Source organism: Heterodontus francisci, chromosome 34 (genome assembly GCF_036365525.1).
Source record: "Heterodontus francisci isolate sHetFra1 chromosome 34, sHetFra1.hap1, whole genome shotgun sequence".
NCBI lineage: Eukaryota > Metazoa > Chordata > Chondrichthyes > Heterodontiformes > Heterodontidae > Heterodontus > Heterodontus francisci.
Window position 1 is genome coordinate 27659710 of NC_090404.1, and position 15660 is coordinate 27675369.

Below are 15660 nucleotides of genomic sequence, written 5' to 3' on the forward strand. Positions count from 1 at the left end.
TCGGTCCGGGGTGAATGATGCCTGACTCCCCGAACTGTCTTACATTGAACCCAGTTTAGAACAAGATGATTTCAGTTTCTAGGAGAATAGGGACAATTATCACCCACAATTGGGGGAGACAAAAGCAGCCATTAGAGAAGCTAAGAGATCTTAGTGCACTATCATCTTTTCCAATGTGTTGATAACACTGAAAGCTTTTCAAGATCAGATCTAAGATCTGCAAGTCCTGCCACATTCAGTCGTGAATGGTGGTGGACAATTAAACAACTAACAGGAGGAGGTGGCTCGACAAATATCCCCATCCTCGATGATGGGGGAGCCCAGCACATCAGTGCAAAAGATAAGGCTGAAACATGTGCAACAATCTTCAATCAGAGGCGCTGAGTGGAAGATCCATCTCGGCCTCCTCCTGACATCCCCAACATCACAGATGCCAGCCTTAAGGCAATTCTATTCGCATTGTGTGGTATCAAGAAATGACTGAAGGCACTGGATACTGCAAAGGCTATGGGCCCTGACAAGATTCTGGCAATAGTACTGAAGACCTGTGCTCCAGAACTTGCCATGCCCCTAGCCAAGCTGTTCCAGTACAGCTACAATACTGGCATCTAACTGGCAATGTGGAAAATTCTGTAGGTATGTCCTGTACACAAAAAGCAGGACAAGTCATCCCGGACAATCATTGCCCCATCAGTCTATTATCAATCAGTAAAGCGATGGAAGTTGTTGACGGTGCGGTCAAGCGGCACTTGCTTAGCAATAACCTGCTCACTGGCGCTCAGTTTGGGTTCTGCCAGGGCCACTCAGCTCCTGACCTCATTACAGCCTTGGTTCAAACATGGACAAAAGAGCTGAACTCAAGAGGTGAGGTGAGAGTGACTGCCCTTGACATCAAGGCAGCATTTCACTGAGTATGGCATCAAGGAGCCCGAGCAAAACTGGAGTCAATGGGAATTGGGGGGGGGGGGAAGCTCTCCACCTGTTGGAGTCATACCTAACGCAAAGGAAGATGGTTGTGGTTGTTGGAGGTCAATCGTCTCAGCTCCAGGACATCACTGCAGGAGTTCCTCAGGGTAGTGTCCTAGGCCCAACCATCTTCAGCTGCTTCATCAATGACCTTCCTTCAATCATAAGGTCAGAAGTGGGGATGTTCGCTGATGATTGCACAATGTTCAGCACCATTCGTGACTCCTCAGATACTGAAGCAGTCCGTGTAGAAATGCAGCAAGACCTGGACAATATCCAGGCTTGGGCTGATAAGTGACAAGTAACATTCATGCCACACAAGTGCCAGGGCAATGACCATTTCCAACGAGAGAATCTAACCATCTCCCCTTGATGTTTAATGGCATTACCATCGCTGAATCCCCCACTATCAACATCCTAGGGGCTACCATTGACCAGAAACTGAACTGGAGTAGCCATATAAATACCGTGGCTACAAGAGCAGGTCAGAGGCTAGGAATCTTGCAGTTTAGGTTCCTCCAGGGCCACTCACCACCTGACTTCCCCAAAGCCTGTCCACCATCTACAAGGCAGACGTCAGGAGTGCGATAGAATACTCTCCACTTGCCTGGATGGGTGCAGCTTCAGCAACACTCAAGCTCGACACCATCCAGGACAAAGCAGCCCGCTTGATTGGCACCCCATCTACAAACATTCACTCCCTCCACCACCGATGCACAGTGTCAGCAGTGTGTATCGTCTACAAGATGCACTGCTGCAATGCACCAAGGCTCCTTAGACAACACCTTCCAAACCTATGACCTCTACCACCGAGAAGGACAAGGGCAGTTGCATAGGAACACCACCACCTGCAAGTTTCCCTCCAAGCCACACACCATCCTGACTTGGACTATATCGTCATTCCTTCACTGTCGCTGGGTCAAAATCCTGGAACTCCCTTTCTAACAGCAATGTGGATGTACATACCCCACGTAGACTGCAGTGGTTCAAGAAGGCAGCTCACCACCACCTTCTCAAGGGCCATTAGGGATGGGCAATAAAATGCTGTCCTGGCCAGCGATGGCCACATCCCACGAATGAATAAAAAAGCTACGTTAGGAGTCAAAGACATAGAAACATAGAGCGACATAAAATTACATTGAGTATGTAAAGTTACATCGAACCGACAGCAGTGGTTCTCAAAGTTTTTTTTTTGGCTGAACGACATCTTTTCCAGTGGATTGGTAATCATCGACCACACCCCTCTTCCCCCAACACCATGGGCGGCGCAGTGGTTAGCACCGCAGCCTCACAGCTCCAGCGACCCGGGTATCAATTCTGGGTACTTCCTGTGCGGAGTTTGCAAGTTCTCCCTGTGACCACGTGGGCTTTCGCCGGGTGCTCCGGTTTCCTCCCACAGCCAAAGACTTGCAGGTTGATAGGTAAATTGGCCATTATAAATTGCCCCTAGTATAGGTAAGTGGGTGGGATGTGGTAGGGATGTAGGATTAGTATAAAAGGGTGGTTGATGGTCAGCACAGACTCGGTGGGCCGAAGGGCCTGTTTCAGTGCTGTATCTCTAAATAAAAAATAAATAACATACGAACATATGAATTAGGAGCAGAAGTAGGCCATTCGGTCGCTCGAGCCTGCTCCGCCATAAGATCATGGCTGATCTAATTTTGTCTCAAATTGACACTCCCATCTACCCCCGATAACCTTTGAGTCCTATCAAGAATCTATCTCTCTCCACACCTCCATCCCCCACCAGGACGGTTTAAGGGCTCTCTACTTCTTTCTTGAACAGAGGCCCAACCAGTCCCCATCCACCACCACCCTCCCCCACCTGGCTGAACTTGTTCCCACATTGAACAACTTCTCCTTCAACTCCACGCACTTCCTTCAAGTAAAAGGTGTTGCTATGGGTACCCACAGGGGTCCTAGTTATGCCTGTATTTTTGTGGGATATGTTGAACGTTCCTTGTTCCAGTCCTACTCAGGCCCCCTACCCCATCTCTTTTTCTGGTACATTGATGACTGTATCGGTGCTGTTTCCTGCTCCCGCCCCGACCTGGAAAACATTTATCAACTTTGCTTCCAATTTCCACCCTTCTCTCGCCTTTACATGGTCCATTTCAGACACTTCCCTTCCTCAATGTCCCTGTGTATAGGTTGTCCAGTAATATTCATTATAAGCCAACCGACTCCCACAGCTACCTCGACTACACTTCTTCACACCCTGCCTCCTGTAAGGACTCCATTCCATTCTCCCAGTTTCTCCATCTCCGACGCATCTGCTCTGATGATGCTACCTTCCATGACAGCGCTTCTGATATGTCTTCCTTTTTCCTCAACTGAGGATTCCCCCCCCACTGTGGTTGACAGGGCCCTCAACCGTGTCCGGCCCATTGCCAGCATCTCTGCCCTCAGCTCCTCTCCCTCCCAGAACTGCGACAGGGTTCCCCTTGTCCTCACTTTCCACCCTACCAGCCTCCACATCCAGAGGATCATCCTTTGCCATTTCTGCCACCTCCAGCATGAAGCCACCACCAAATTCATCTTCCCCTCCCCTGTCAGCATTCCGAAGGGATCATTCCCTCTACGACACCCTGGTCCACTCCTCCATTACCTCCGACACCTCGTCACCTTCCCCTGCAATCACAGGTGTAATACCTGCCCTTTTACTTCCTCTCTCCTCACTATCCAAGGCCCCAAACACTCCTTTCAAGTGAAGCAGCGATTTACTTGTACTTCTAACAATTTAGTACAGTGCATTCGCTGCTCACAATGTAGCCTCCTCTACATTAGGGAGACCAAACGCAGATTGGGTGACTGTTTTTTGGAACACCTCCACTCTGTCCAAAAGCATGATTCCGAGCTTCCAGTTGCTTGCCATTTAAACACTCCTCCCCACTCTCATGGTAGTGTAGATGAGCAGAGAGATCTTGAGTCCAGGTACATAAATCCCTGAAAGTTGCTACCCAGGTTAATAGGGCTGTTAAGAAGGCATATGGTGTGTTAGCTTTTATTAGTAGGGGGATCGAGTTTCGGAGCCACGAGGTCATGATGCAGCTGTACAAAACTCTGGTGAGGCCGCACCTTGAGTATTGCGTGCAGTTCTGGTCACCGCATTATAGGAAGGATGTGGAAGCTTTGGAAAGGGTGCAGAGGAGATTTACTAGGATGTTGCCTGGTATGGAAGGAAGGTCTTACGAGGAAAGGCTGAGGGACTTGGGGTTGTTTTCGTTAGAAAGGAGGAGGAGAGGTGACTTAATAGAGACATACAAGATAATCAGAGGGTTAGATAGGGTGGATAGTGAGAGTCCTTTTCCTCGGATGATGATGGCAAACACGAGGGGACATAGCTTTAAGTTGAGGGGTGAAAGATATAGGACAGATGTCAGAGGTAGTTTCTTTACGCAGAGAGTAGTAGGGGCGTGGAACGCCCTGCCTGCAACAGTAGTAGACTCGCCAACTTTATGGGCATTTAAGTGGTCATTGGATAGACATATGGATGAAAATGGAATAGTGTAGGTCAGATGATCGGCGCAACATCGAGGGCCGAAGGGCCTGTACTGCGCTGTAATGTTCTAATGTAATGTTCTAATGTAATGTTCTAATGCCAATATTTCTGTCTTTAGCCTCCACTGAACATCACGCAAGCTCGAGGAGCAGCACCAAATTTTTTGTTTAGGCACTCTGCAGCCTTGTGGACTGAACATTGAGTTCAATAACTTCAGAGCATGACTGGACAGTTTTTTAATATTGTATTTTTTAAACATGCGCCTACTTTTCAACCAGAGCTGCTCATGATTCTGCTATAACACTCTCTCTGGCTTTGTGTTTCACCACAAGCATTAACACACTCTTTGCCTTTGAACCAGGACAGCTTTGTTATTTAATCTCCCTCTGCCCTATCAAACACCTTCCCCTTTGTTCTCTTCCCCCACTGCACCACCTGCCCCCACCTCCCCCCCCCCCCCCCACTTCACTTGCTTAAAACCTAATTCTTTTCTAACCTTTGCCAGTCCTAATGAAAGGTCACAGACCTGAAATATTAACTCTGCTTCTCTCTCCACTGATGCTGCCTGACCTGCTGAGTAATTCCAGCACTTTTTGTTTTTATTTCAGATTTCCAGCATCTGCAGTATTTTGCTTTAATTATATAAGAATCTATCTGCCTCCGCCTTAAAAATATTCATTGACCCCGCCTCCACCACCTTCCGAGGCAGAGAGTTCCAAAGTTGCACAACCCTCAGAGAAAAAAATTCTCCTCATCTCTGTCCAAAAGGGCAACTCCTCATTTTAAAACAGTGTCCCCTGGTTCTGGACTCATCCACAAGAGGAAACATCATTTCCACATCCACCTTGTCAATACCGTTCAAGATCTTACACACTCCAATCAAATCTCCCCTCACTCTTCTAAACTCCAGTGAAAACAAGCCTAGTCTGTCCAACCTGCTCATACCAGGTGACAATCTAGTAAACCTTCTCTGAACCGCCTCCCATGAAATTACACCCATCCTTAAATAAGGAGACCAAAACTGCACACAGTATTCGAGATGTGGTCTCACCAATGCCCTATATAACTGAAGCATAACATCCTTACTTTTATTTTCAATTCCTCTCCTATTAAAGGATAGCATTCCATTAGCTTTCTTTATTACTTGCTGTACCTGCATACTAACTTTTTGTGACTCGTGCACTAGAACACCAAGATCCCTCTGCGCCTTGGAGGTCTGCAGTCATTCTCCGTTTAAGTAATACTCTACTCTTTTATTCTTCCTGCCAAAATGAACAACTTCACATTTTCCGACATTATACTCCATCTGCCAGATTTCTGCCCACTCACTCAACCGATCTATATCGGTCTATAACGTCTTCATGTCCTCTTCACAACATCATTTCCTACTTATCTTTGTGTCATCTGCAAATTTAGCTACCATGCCATCGCTTCCCTTATCTAAGTCATTTATATCAATTGTAAAAAGTTAAGACCCAGCACAGAGCCCTGCGGAACTCCACTCATCACATCCTGCCAATTAGAAAAGGACCCATTTATGCATACTCTCTGTTTTCTGCCAGCCAGCCAATCTTCTATTCATGCTGATATGTACCGCCTATACCACGAGCTCCTACTTTGTGCAAGAACCTTTTACGTGGCACCTTGTCAAATGCCTTCTGGAAATCCAAGAACAGTAGATCCCTTTATCTCCCCTTTATCCACAGTGCATGTCCACAGTCCTTCAAAGAACTCCAATAAATTGGTTAAGCGCTATTTCCCTTTCACAAAACCATGCTGACTATTCCCAATTGCCTTGAGTTTTTCTAAGTGCCCAGCTATCGCCTCCTTAATGATCGATTCTAACGCCTTCCCCACAACAGACGTCAAGCTAACTGGCCTATGGTTACCTGTTTTCTGCGCCCCCCCCACCCCACCTCTCCAAAACCTCTTGAATAAAGGGATTATATTTGCTATTTTCAAGTCTGATGGAATCTTTCCAGAATCTAGCGAATTTTGAAAAAGTAATACCATCGCATCTACTATCTCATTAGCCACCTCTTTTAATACCCTAGGATGAAGCCATTCCTCCATTCTCAGGCAGTGCATTCCAGATCAAAACAACTCGCTGCCTAAAAAACATTTCTACTCACCTCCTTCTGCTGGCTTCATTGGTCAATTATTTGGCCACGTTCGACCGTTCACTGATGCGCCACCCGAAGCAGCAAGACAGACCGCGAGGGGTGATGGGGCGATGGAGGAGTGGGGTGGTGGTGGGGGAGGTGTTGGGAAACGGGGAGCGTGTGGCCGGAGAGCGGGGAGGCGGGGCTGGGAGCCAGCAGCCTGAGAGCGGGGTGGGGGATGGGAAGTGGGGAGCAAGCTGCCAGAGAGTGCAGGTGGGGGGGGCGGGGTTTGAGTGGCAAGGTCTTGAGCGACTGGCTGACCGAGTGGAGGAACCGGGCGAGGCTGTAGCGAGTACTTAAGGGAAGGCAACGGGGAGCCAGCGGTGAGAAGACGGGTGCGGAAGGGACCGATAGAGTGAATCTCAATAGCAGGAGGGAGTGGGGAACTGTTAGGGGTGGGGTGGAGGTGGCGATGGCAGCCATTGCATAGATTTTCACATTCCATTTGCTTTTCTGTGATAAATTGAGCTGTGCCATCTTTAATCCTGGCAACTGCCTGAACGTCACAGACAGTGATCACAGAATAATACAGTGCAGAAGAGGCCCTTTGGCCCATCGAGTCTGCATCGATGCATTAAAACACCTGACCAGTCTGCCTAATCCCATTTGCCAGCACTTGGCCCGTAGCCTTGAATGTTATGTCGTGCCAAGTGTTCATCCAGGTACTTTTTAAAGGATGTGAGGCAACCTGCCTCTACCACCCTCCCAGGCAGGGCATTCCAGACTGTCACCACCCTCTGGGTAAAAAAGTTCTTCCTCAGGTCCCCCTTAAACCTCCTGCCCCTCACCTTAAACCTGTGACCCCTCGTAACTGACCCTTCAACTAAGGGGAACAGCTGCTCCCTATCCACCCTGTCCATGCCCCTCATAATCTTGTACACCTTGATCAGGTCACCCTTCAGTCTTCTCTGCTCCAGTGAAAACAACCCAAGCCTATCCAACCTCTCTTCATAGCTTAAATGTTCCATCCCAGGCAACATCCTGGTGAACATCCATTTCTCCTCCATTAGGAGACGCTCTCTGACCAGTCCCCATTTCTCCTCCATTTAGAGATGCTCCCTGACCAGTGCCCAGTTCTTCTCCATTTAGAGACGCTCCCTGCCTCTCCTGGATTTTGGGACAGTCTCGGCTCTCGGGCTCTTTGTTGAGATTGGGGCCGGAGGGAAGCAGTGGAAGCCGCGGCTGGGGGTTGATCTTGTTGTTTGTTGTGATCTCCCTGTTTAGATTGTCTCCTGACTCCGCACTCGGTGTGTCTGCAGCCTGCGAGCCCCGGGCTTTATTAACCCGCCTCCCTCTCACCTGCTGGAACCGCGCCCTCTGCCTCAGACCCTGCCGCCCGCCCGGATGATTGACGGCAGCGCCGGACCAATAGGAAGAGCGGCAGCGGGGCTGGAGGTCAGGTGGGTCTTCCAACCAATCGGAGCGGAAGAGGGGGCTGACATCCAGGAGAGTGCGGCGCCGCCCCTTTTCCTCTCGTTCCGCCCCCTCATGCTACTGGTCCTAAGCTGCTGTCAATCACCCGGACATTGGAGCTGCAAGGTGAGAGGTCGCTGCCGGTCTGTTCAGATCTGCAGTCGGTAAATGGTAGTGGGCGGGCTTCAGAAACACCCCGAATAAGAAGCTCCCGGTACAGCGTTGGTACTGAGCGGGGCGGCAGCTGCGGGGCTTCTCGCGGTGACAGGCCCGGGGTTAACGTCCGCCAGATTTCCAGCTCTTTTGGAGGAATTAAAGATTAATAAAGTGTAACATCAAAGGAGAAAACTTTAAAGGAAACTGAGCTCAGTTATAAAGGGGCCTGGGGGAGGGGAGGGAGGAACCATTTGGGACACAGCACAGGGCAGGAGGTCCCCCCCTCCCCCACTCCCTGGTTCCACAAAGACTCCCCTTGGACTGGGCCACACCTGGGCAGGGCTGGCTCAAGGTGCAGGAAGCTGATAGGCTGAGCTGTGGACTGGGAGGAGTGGGGGGTTTGACTGACAGGCCTGGGGAGGGGGATATCAGGGCAGGTACACACACTGCTTCCCCCTTTTCCTCCTGGGATCTTTTACTGGAGTCGTGTTTCTGAGTGTTTCTAAACTCTGTCTCCCTATCCCGGTAATGTCGGTGGATTGTAGGTTGCTGTGAGTGTTGGTCTATATTCCCTCTCCTCCTTCTTCCTCCTCTCACTCTTGAGGTGCAAGCCACAGGCTCGATGTGCTGTAAACGTTAGCTCTGCTTCTCCCACTCCACAGATGCTGCCTGACCTGCTGAGCATTTCCACCATTTTCTTGTTTTATTTCTAATTTTCATCATCCGCAGTATTTTGCTTTTGTTTTATTGCAGGCGTTGCTCACAGAACTGAGTCGAGAAACACAGACGGACCAATTAAGAGCCGGTTTGTATTGGGGTGGGTGTTGGACGTGGAAGTCGGTCCCTAACCTGTTGAGGTCTATTTTGTTGCAGCTGTTTGAGCTGGAGTGGAGATGGAGGAGAAGCTGCTGGGTTTAACCCTGAATATTTTTGAGTCCAGTTGGGACAACAATTTCTAATGTGAGACATAGGAACATACAAACATACGAATTAGGAGCATTGTGGGCCACTCGGCCATTGAACCTGCTCCGCCCTTCAACAGGATCGTGGCTGATCTGATTGTAACCTCAACTCCACATTCCCGCTCACCCCCGATAACCTTTCACCCCCTTGCTTATAGAGAATCTATCTACCTCTGCCTTAAAAATATTCAAAGATTCTGCTCCCACTGCCTTTTGAGGAAGAGTTCCAAAGACTCACGAGCCTCTGAGAGAAAAAAAATTCTCCTCATCTCTATCTTAAATGGGCGACCCCTTTATTTTTAAACAGTGACCCCAAGATCTAGATTCTCCCAAAACAGGAAACATCCTTTCCACATCCACCCTGTCAAGACCCCTCAGAATCTTATATGTTTCAATCAAGTCACCTTTTACTCTTCTAAACTCCAGGAGATACAAGCCGAGTCTGTCCAACCTTTTCTCGTAAGACAACCTGCCTATTCCAGGTATTAGTCTAGTAAACCTTCTAACTGAGACTGTCAAGGAAGGTAGATTCCAGGGGAGGTGAGGTTGCTAAATGGACACCAACCACTCAATGTAAAAGAGTATTGTTTTAGTAACAGGTATTTCAGTAGAGGCTTTTAATCCATTTTACATATGCTGATTTTTTACTTCATTCCTGGGGTATGGGCGTCAGTAGCCAGACCAGCATATATTACCAATCCCCAGTTGCACATTGAGAAGGTGATGGTGGGCCGCCTTCTTGAACCACTGCAGTCTGTGTGGTGAAGGTGCTCCCACAATGGTGTTAGGGAAGGAGTTACAGGATTTTCACCCAGTGATGATGAAGGAACAGTGATATATGTCCAAGTTAACATCAACTTGTATTTGTGTGGCACCTTTTAATGTAATGAAATGTTCCAAGGTGTTTCGCAGGAGTGTTAAAGCTACATTTGACACTGAGCCACATAAGGAGATATTAGGGCAGATGACCAAAAGCTTGATCTAGGAGTATCTCCTTCGGGACAATATGCAGCAGGGTGCATGTTCAACCATCCTGGACCAGGAAGCAGGAGGAGAGAATGTTGTGAATTTCTATCCTGGACTGACAGTGAAGGCATTTGTAAACCTTTTTACAGGGGCTTAAAAGTGGAGGATTTACACACAGTAAACTCAAACTAAAAGAATTGTGTGCCTCTTCTGAATTTCTGTCTTGGACTGACAGTGATGGCTTTTGTAAACTCCTTTTACAGGGTATTAGAAAGGCAGGATTTGCTGACGGGAAACTCAAACCAAACATCACGTCAAGATCTGACAATCACGCAATTCTTCAGAACCTGAATATCATCGGTCTTTGAATGTGGAAGGAAAAAGGTTTGTCTGTTCTGTCTGTGGGAAAAGATTTCAGGTATCAGTGTGACTGGAAAAGCACTGAGATACACAAAGCCCTGGTTAGACCACACCTGGAGTATTGTGTTCAGTTCTGGGCACCACAACTTAGGAAGGATGTATTGGCCTTGGAGGGAGTGCAGTGTAGATTTACCTGAATGATACCTGGACTCCAAGGGTTAAATTACAAGGAGAGATTACACAAATGAATCATAGAGTCATTACAGCACAGAAGGAGGACATTCAGTTTTTGGATTCTATGCCAGCTCTCTGTAGAACAATCCAGTCAGTCCCATTCCCCCACTCTATCCCTGTAGTCCTGCAGGTTTATTTCCCTCAAGTGTCCATCCAATTTCCTTTTGAAATCATTGAACAACCCTGCTTCCACCACTCTGAGAGCTCCAGGTTATTAACACTCGCGTTTTTTTTAAAAAACTTCCTCACAACCTGTACACCTCGCCCAAAACCTTAATCTTTGTCCCCTAGTCCTTCTACCACCAGCTAATGGGAACAGCTTTTCTTTGTCTACCTTATCTAAACCTGTCGTAATCTTGTGCTCCTGTATCAGATCTCCCCTCAATCTCCTTTGCTCCAAGTAGAATAATTCTAGCTGCTCCAATCTAACCTTGTAGCTAACTTCCCGCATTCCTGGAACCATTCTGGTATCTTTCCTCTTCACCATCTCCAGTACCTTCATATCCTTCCTGAAGTGTGGTGACTAGAACTGGACACGATACTCTAATTGTGGCCTAACCAGAGCTTCAGTAAGGTTCAGGGTAACTTCCCTGCTTTTGCATACAATATCTCTATTTAGGAAGCCCAGGATCCCAAATGCTTTGCCAGCTACTCTCTCTCAGTATGTCCTGCCACCTTCAATGATCTATGGACATGAACCCCCAGGTCCCTCTGTCCCTGCACACTCTTGAGAACTGTACCATTAAATATGTATTGCCTTGCCTTATCCCTTGTACAAGATTGCATCAACTTACTATGAGGGTTGCATTCTCTGCAATTTAGAAGATTAAGGGGTATTTGATCAAAGTTTTCAAGATATTAATTGGCACCGATAGTTCCTCTCCAGCTACCCTGTTTGTGTTGGTTGGAGAATCCATTTCTCGGGGCCATGGTCTAAAACTTAGAGCCAGACCTTGCATTAATCCACCCAGGTCCTTTAAACTGGAGCATTAATCCACCCCTGCACCCTGTGAAGATCATAAATAGGAACAGGAGTAAGCTATTTGGCCCCTTGAGCCTGTTCCACCATTCAATAAGATCATGGCTGATCTGATTGTGGCCTTTCTTCCACTTTCCTGCCTGCACCCACCTCTCTTCCCCACCCCCCATAACCCTTTCCTTTATTAGCCGAGGTATAGAATTTAAGAGCAGGGAGATTATGCTGGAACTGTGTGAATCATTGGTTAGGCCACAGCTTGAGTACTGTGTGCAGTTCTTGTCACCTCATTACAGAAAGGATGTAATTGCACGAGAGAGGGTACAGAGGAGATTTACAAGGATGTTGCCAGGACTAGAAAAATGCAGCTTTGAGGAAAGATTGGATGGGCTGGGCTTGTTCTCCTTGGAACAGAGAAGGCTGAGGGGAGATCTGATTGAAATGTACACAATTTTAAGGGGCCTGGATAGAGTGGAGGTAAAGGGCCTGTTTACCTTAGCAGAGAGGTCAGTGACCAGCGGGCATAGATTTAAAGTGATTGGTAGAACGATTAGAGGGAAGATGAGGACAGATTTTTTTTCTCCCAGGGGTGTTGGGGGTCTGGAACTCACTGCCTGAAAGGGGAGTTGAGGCAGAAACCCTCAACTCATTCAAAAGGAGTCTGGATATGCTATAATCTGCAGGCTGGAAGGTGGGATTAGAATGGGTGTGTTTTGTGGCAGCACAGACACGATGGGCCAAGTGGCCTCTTTCTGTGCCGTAAACTTCGATGATTCTAACCCTCGAGTCCCTTGCAGATCAAAATCAGTCCAACTCAGCCTTGAATATATTCAATGACACAGCCTCCACTGCTCTCTGAGGAAGTGAATTAATGAGCCTCAGAAAAAATTCCTCCTCCTCCATCTTAAATGGGAAACCCCTTATTTTTAAACTGTCCCGTAGTTCTAGATTCCCCCACTAGGGGAAACATCCTCTCAGCATCTGCCATGCCAAGCCCCCTTAGATTCTTACATGTTTGAATTAGATCACCCCTCATTCTTCTATTTCATTCTACTCCAATGAAGAGAGGCCCAACCTGCTCAATCTTTCCTCATAAGACAACCCCTTCATCCCAGGAATCAGCCTAGTGAACCTTCTCTGAACTGCTACCAATGCAAATATATCCCTCCCTAAGTAAAGAGACCAAAACTGTACACAGGCCTCTAGGTGCAGTCTCATCAGTGCCCTGTAAAGTGTAACAAGGTTAAAGGCCGGCTCGGGTCTGCAAATGAAACCCGACCCGGCCAGAGTCCTTCCATTTTTTTCCCGCGCCCAACCCGACCCGACCATCAGTTAACCTACCTTCCGTTTTTCACTTTGTTGCTTATCTGCACAAGCTTAAAACAACTAAGTAAAGTACCTTTCAAGCCCAAAAAGTCAATTAACATTGGAGCCACTTACCTGAGGTTGTGATAGAGCGTGTCCGACACAGCCCGACCCGACCCGAATCCAAATGCCGGACCTGTAAGTGCAATCCGACCCGAACCCGACGCATGTTGTTGGGTTCGGGTCGAGTAGCCGGCCTTTAGCAAGCATTGCCTACTTATATATTCCATCCCCCTAGCAGTAGAGAGCAATATTCCATTTGTCTTCCTACTTACTTGCTGTACCTGCATGCTAAAGTTTTGTTATGTCAACTTTTCTCATTGGATTTCTAAATCTCCCTCTTAGTTTAAAGTCATGTCCACAGCCCTAGTTATACGATTGGCCATGACACTGGTCCCATCCCAGTTTAAGTGCAGTCCATCCCAACGGAATAACTCCCTCTTCCCTGAGTACTGATGCCATTGCCCCATGAATCAAAACCCCTTGTTCCCACACCAGTCGTTGAGCCAATGCAGCTGTTGTCAGCATTAAGAGTCCCAGGGCAAGGACATATGATCATGAAAAAATAGCAGGAGCAGGACATTCGGCCTCTCAAGCTTGCTTTGCCATTTAGTAAGATTATGGCTGAACTGATTACAGCCTTAACTCCACTTTCCTGGCATCACTACTGCCCCCTTCCCCACTTCCCCACCCCCCCCCCCCCCCCACCACCCTGCCTATAACCCTTGACTTACTTGTAGATCAAAAATCTGTCCAGCTCAGCTTTGAATATATTCAGTGACCAAGCCTCCACTGCTCACGGGGAAAGGGAATTCCAAAGATCAACGATGCTCTGAGAGAATAAATTTCTCCTAATCTCTGTCCTAAATGGGAGACTCCTTAGTTTGAAACTGTTCCCCGTAGTTCTATGAGGGCAAATAGCATCTCAGCTTTTACCCTGTCAAGCCACCTCAGAATCTTTGTCACACCTATGAAAAATCTAATGATGAAAAAATACAGACTAAAACAGGAGTTATGAAAATTGACTTTTCCTTTAAAAAAGGGACAATGCTGAAAAAGATGGCCGTATGCGTATTCGAACATTGCCACACTGTCTGTTTAGAACAAAGGATGCTTAGTAAGGTTGAGAGGTGTCAGATATACCCACATGCTGAAACATTCCTGGATTAAATGGGTTCTACTGAAACAAAGAAGGTAGGAAGTGGAAACATCATAACTGGATTATTCTCATCCTGGGCCATTGTGTGATCACCATGGGGGAAGAGACCAAAGCCCCTCCTACCAGAATATGATGTGATAAACTTTTACCTTGCAAAAGGCAGGCCTCGAGAGAGAGAGAGAGAGAGGCACCCAAAAGGCAACATCACCAAGAGGCTTTTCCAGCTCAAAGCTGGGGACAAAATCCATCAAGCCAGAAGGTAAGGTGTCCTGCTGTAGAAGTCTGCATCTATACTTATCCAGTATTATCTTCAAAGTGAACTTTCCACCAAGAGAGAAACCGACAAACACCTCAGGCATGCAACCGATGAGAAGTTGACTTCCGAGAGAATTCAACAAGTTTACCGTGAACCCTGAAACCCTACCTCAATTGAAAACCACTTACCCCTTTCACTTTCTATCTGCCTCTTTTTGTGTGTGTGAGAGAGAGCGGTTACGACAATATTGGGCTAAGGCATGTTGCTGAATAAATAATTCATCTGTTTTAAACCTACACGAAAACCTGTCGCTGTCTGTTTATTTGACAAATAAAACACAAAGGGGTTAAACCATAATAACAAAAAACACTTGCTGCCGTCATACGAATTCAGAGCAGGTCTAGGCCACTCAGCCCCTCGAGCCTGCTCTGCCATTCAATAAGATCATGGCTGGACTGATTGTAACCTCAATTCCACACTCCTGCCTACCCCCGATAACCTTTCACCCCTTGCTTATGAAGAATCTATCCACCTCTGCCTTAAAAATATTCAAAGACTTTCTTCCTCAAAAGGCGGTGGAAGCAGAGTTCCAAAGACTCACGATCCTGCGAGAAAAAAAGTTCTCATCTTAAATGGGCAACCCCTTATTTTTAAACAGTGACCCATTATGGATTCTCCCACAAGGGGAAACATCCTTTCCACATCCACCCTGTCAAGAACCCTCAGGATTGTGTATGTTTCAATCAAGTTACTTCCTACTCTTCTAAACTCCAGCAGATACAAGCCCAGCCTATCCAACCTTTCCTCATAAGACAACCTGCCTATTTCAGGTATCAGTCAAGTAAACCTTCTCTGAATTGCTTCCAACGCATTTCCAGCCTTCCTTAAATAAGGAGACCAATGCTGTGCACAATACTCCAGATGTGGTCTCACCAATGCTGTGTATAACTGAAGCATAACCTCCCTACTTTTGTATTCCATTCTCCTTGCAATAAATTATATTTCCTAATTACTTGCTGAACTTGCATTCTAATCTTTTGCGATTCATGCACGAGAACACCCAGATCCATCTGCATCTCAGAGCTCTGCAATCCCTCACCATTTAGATAATATGCCTCTTTCATATTATTACCAAAGTGGACAATTTCACACTTTCCCACATTATACTCCATTTGCCAGTTCT

The 15660-nt window shown here is 47.2% G+C and overlaps 1 protein-coding gene and 1 long non-coding RNA gene across 3 annotated transcripts in view; one reads left to right on the top strand and one right to left on the bottom strand.

Moving 5' to 3' along the window:
* Nucleotides 1-15660, bottom strand: part of LOC137348767 (zinc finger protein 850-like) — a 546053-nt gene that overhangs the window by 389973 nt on the left and 140420 nt on the right. The gene's annotated exons all lie outside the window — the stretch shown is intronic.
* Nucleotides 8118-14739, top strand: LOC137349314 (uncharacterized). 2 transcript variants are annotated; one of them, XR_010969325.1, is made up of 3 exons: nucleotides 8118-8169; nucleotides 10391-10511; nucleotides 14105-14739. It is a non-coding gene; the product is annotated as an uncharacterized lncRNA (long non-coding RNA). The 2 variants fall into 2 exon arrangements; XR_010969324.1 differs by lacking the exon at nucleotides 8118-8169 and adding an exon at nucleotides 8899-9004.